The sequence below is a fragment of the Tamandua tetradactyla genome, chromosome 6 (genome assembly GCF_023851605.1).
Source record: "Tamandua tetradactyla isolate mTamTet1 chromosome 6, mTamTet1.pri, whole genome shotgun sequence".
Lineage (NCBI taxonomy): Eukaryota > Metazoa > Chordata > Mammalia > Pilosa > Myrmecophagidae > Tamandua > Tamandua tetradactyla.
In genome coordinates this window covers 9,912,313-9,917,148 of record NC_135332.1, presented here as the reverse complement: position 1 = coordinate 9,917,148, position 4,836 = coordinate 9,912,313, and positions in this window count along the sequence as shown.

Sequence of the window (4,836 nt, the reverse complement as noted above, 5' to 3'; positions counted from 1 at the left end):
TGATTAGTTTACTAGAGTCTTTTAAAAGGGGAAAAATTTTGGAGAAAGCTCAGAGCACACAGAACTGACAGAGCCAATACAGGACCCAGACATTTGGAGGTGCAGGAAAAAAAATGCCCCTGGGGAAGCTGTTTGAAACCAGAAGCCAAAAGACCCAGCAGACACCGGCCATATGCCTTCCTAGCTGATAGAAGTGTTCTGGACAGCATCAGCCTTTCTTGAGTGAAGGTAACCTATTGTTGGTGCCTTAATTTGGACATTTTCACAACCTTAGAATTGTAACTTGCAACTTATCGAATTCCCTTTTTAAAAGCTGTTCCATTTCTGGTATATTGCATTCTGGCAGCATTAGCAAAACTATAGAATGACCATTCTTGCTTGTTCTGGTGGATGCTATAGTGAATTATCTATATTCCTCTTTTGGAATGAAACATTTGTTTCTCCAGCTGAGAGTACTGCTAGGCACACACCCAACCCAATCTGTAATCACTGGTACATGCTAATGAAACAAAAAAGGCCAATTTTGAACACTCACCCTATCTGGTTCCTTATCCTATCCTGAGACTGGATACCTTAACATGGAAGTTACCAGAGGCAGAAAATTATATGGATAAAGGGAAAATCTGAATTGCTGTAAGGAAGAATGAACCCCAGGACTGAAAATTGTAGGGAAAGCATGGTACTGAGGATGGGAGAACAGTTAAGCAAATCATGCTGAGAAGGAAAATTTGCACAAGGGCAAACAGAATAGCCCAGGACTCCCAGAGAATAAAGAGAGGAAAGGAAATTTCCTCTTGGAGGTGAAACAGTTGCACATAAGGGCAGACTTAAAAGTTGCAGTGCATGTTCAGGGCAAGAGATAGGTGGTGCAGAATCCTGAGAAAATCTGAACAAACTCAAGCTACTCTGAAGATTCAATATAAGCTGGATCAAGCTTTGAAGAAGAACCTGAACACACAGCCAATCTACAATATCTAGCAAGATAGAGAAACTGACTTTCAAAGCTAGCACATCAGAATAATCAAATGCCCAAATACCAGCAAAAAAAATCACAAGCCATACCAAGAAAAAAGGAAGGTATAAACAGATTAAAACTTTAGAGGAAATACAAACATTAGAACAACAAATCAAAGATGTTCAATCAAATCTTTTAAATCAATTCAAGGAGTTAAAGAAAAATATGGATAGGAATAACAGATAAAGAACTAAAGTATATTAAGAAGACAATGTGTGAACAAAAAGCAAAATTAGAAAGCTTAAAAAAACATAACAGAACTCATGGGGATTAAAAATACACTAGAGGCATACGATAGCATATTTGAACAGGTAGAAGAAGGAATCAGCAAACTAGAAGACAGGATGATAGAAATATATAGTCAAAAGAACATTAAAAGAAAAGAATAGAAAGAAGTGAGCAGAGCCTTACCAATCTGTGGGGCAACATGAAGTGTACCAACATATGCATCATGGGAATCCCAGAAGGAGAAGAGAAGGAAAAGGGGGCAGAAAAAATATTTGAGAAAATAATAGCTCAAAATTTCCTAACTCTCATGAAACACATAAATACACATTCCTAAGAAGTGCACAGAACTCCAAACAGGGTAAACCTTAATGGACATGTTCCAAGACACATGTAAATTAAAATGTCAAATGTCAGATATAAAGAAAAAATTCTGAAAGCAGCAAGAGTAAGACAATTTATCACATACAAGGGATCACTAATAAAAATAAGTGCCAATTTCTCATCAGAAAACATGCAGGCAAGAAGGCAATGATATGACACATTTAAGGTATTAAAAGAAGAATTGCTAGCCAAAAGAACTCCCTCAAAAATTAGGAAAAGTTCAAGACATTTACAGATAAACAAAACCTGAGAAAGTTCATCACCAAATGAATGGCTAAAGGGAATTCTTCAAGTTGAAAGAAAAGAATAGGAGAAAGTGGCTTGAAGTAATGTGAAGAAGTGAAGATCCTCAGTAAAGGTAACTACATGGGTAAATGTAAAACCTAATAGTACTCTATCCTCAGTATAGAATGCTACTCTTTCCTATAAGAGTTAGAATGCAATTAAGACAAATTATATTTTCTTGTAATAGACATGCAAAATCTAAAGAAGTAATGTGTGACAAAAACAACATGAAGAGGGAAAAGTGGAGGGATATGAGAGTAAAGAAAGGGTATGCTATTGTAGTTGTTGGTATCTTTTCAAACTAGTAGGTAGTAGATTTAGGTTGCTTAATACAAACCCCAGGATAGCCACAAAGAAAATATATTAAATATATACAGAAATGGAAATGAAAAAGGGATTGGTCAGTTTATCATAAAATGTCGACATTAAAGGAGGCTTCAGGGCACGCCACAGTGGCTTACCAGGCAAAGTTCTCACCTGCCATGCTGGAGATCAGGGTTTGATTCCTGGTGCCTCCCATGTTTAAAAAAAAAAAAAAGGAGGCTGCAAAGTAGGAAAACAGCTACAAAAAATGTGATATTTAAGAAAAAGTGACTTTTTTTAAAAAAGGACAAAATAACTACAGTAAGTCTTTCCTTATCAGTTACAACAATGTTAATGGATTAAAATCTCTAATTAAAAGATACAGATTGGCAGAATGGATTTTTAAAAAATGCATGAATCCACTGTATGTTGTTTACATGAGACTCACCTTAGACCCAAAGGCACAAATAGGTTGAAGTTGAAAAGATGGAAAAAGATATTCCATGTAAATAGTAACCAAAAGCAAGCTGGAGTAGCTATATTAATATTAAACAAAATAAACCTTAAGTAAAAAATTGTTTCAAGAGTAAAAAAAGGGCAGTATATATTAATAAAAGGCTCAATCCACCAGGAAGAAATAACAGTCGTAAACATTTATGCCCCTAACCACAATACCTCAAAATGCATGAGGCAAATATAGGCAAATTAAGGAGAAATATACACCTCTACAATAATATTTGGACACTTTAATATACCACTTTCATCGATGGATAGAACAGCTGAGCAGAATATCAAGAAAATGGAGAACCTAAACGATATGATAAGTGAACTAGACTTAACAGACACACACAACACAGAATTCCCAAACAGCAGAATACACATTCTTCTCAAGTGCACATGGATTGTTCTCCAGGATAGACCACATGTTGGGTAGCAAAACAAGCCTCAGTAAGTTTAGAAAGATTGAAATTATACAAAGCATCTTCTCTTACCACAATGGAATGAAGCTAGAAACCAATAACTGATGGAAAACTAGAAAATCCACAAATATATTTAAGTTATATAACACACTCTTAAATAATCAGTGGGTCAAACTATAAATTACAAGGAAAATAAGGAAGTATCTTAAAATGAGTGAAAATAAGAACACAATATATCAAAACTCAGAATGCAGTGAAGGCAGTGATTAGAGAGGAATTTATATTGCTAAATGCTTATATTGAAAAAGAAGAAATAGGTCAAATCAGAGACCTAACTGCACACATGGAGGAACTAGAAAAAGAACAGCAAACTGAACTCAAAGGTAGCAGAAAAAAGAATAAAGATTAGAACAGATATAAATGAAATAGAGAAAAAAAACAATAAGAGAGGAGATTTCGCCCTGGAAAGAACCAGAAACCAGGTTTAGTTAAACAACACCAACACCAGGAATAATGCATTTCCCCTGCTGAACTCCGGGAACTTGCTGACTCAGTACCATCCTTCTTTCCCTCCAGCTTCTGTGGAACAGAAATGCCGTAGTGAGAAGTGTGTGATTTGGACAAAAAACACAGCATCTTGTTAACTGCACTCTGACTTGGCTAGTAACAGGCCACTGACACCATAGGAGCCCTGAGAAATGAACTCTTGCAAGACTCAAGGCCAGTCTCAATTGGACCAGAGTGGGCAGAAGACATCTTTTGGAGCCAAGAGGGAGAAGCGGGAACAGAGAGGTCTATAAAAACTTCCGAGGAGCCAAAGGAGGCTCCTGGGTCCTGGAGTGCTGTCACTGTCGCTACATCCTTGGTGAAATTAGAACAGAAGGCTCCCTGCCAGCAGTGCCTGGAGCTAGTGAAAAGCATCAAATTCACTAGTATCTGAAAAGAATTCAGCTCTAGCCCCAGTTACAAAAGAACTCAACAGTTGTGTCAGAAATGTCAAGAAATGGAACCACAAGCAATTCTTAATAATCAGAAAGGAATATGAATATTTCTGCCAAGCTTCAGTGAAACAGTGAAGGAATCTAGTGAAGGAGACTGATTGTCCTGAAGTTTTGAAGAAAAGAATAATATGATTGATTCAACTTCTGTCATACAGACCCTTCGTGACTTTTACAGTAAAAAGGGTTGATCTGGCAACTTCTTACAGAGCAAGAGCATTTTTTTTCTCATGTCGTGCAGTCACTGAGTTGTAGAATCCTGAGTATGGAACTTGCAGAGCTTATATCCCTGTCTGATAATGAAGCTATGAGAGAGAAAATCAGAGACCAAAGATGGTAATGAGAAAGGAAATTCTGTGTTTGTTTTGTGGTTTAAGTAGTTTTAAAGTGAATCTCTTTCACATATAACCAAAAAGAGCTTTGACTAATGAAAGTTCCAACAATCACTAGCAGTCCCTCCATCAATTTTTTTTAAATAGACTGGGAGTGCTATGTACTTTTTCAAAAACGAATTTCTTCTCCTAAGCTACAGAATCATTGCTTTTGGTGATATTCATAACTCCCCAAAATACACAGGAATTAGAATAAGACATTATAATTATCCCCAATTTATCATCATATGGTTACCTTTACGGAGCCATATCAAACTACCATAATATTTTATACTTTTATTTTGTACAGTAAGTAATATAAGCTCATAAATAAA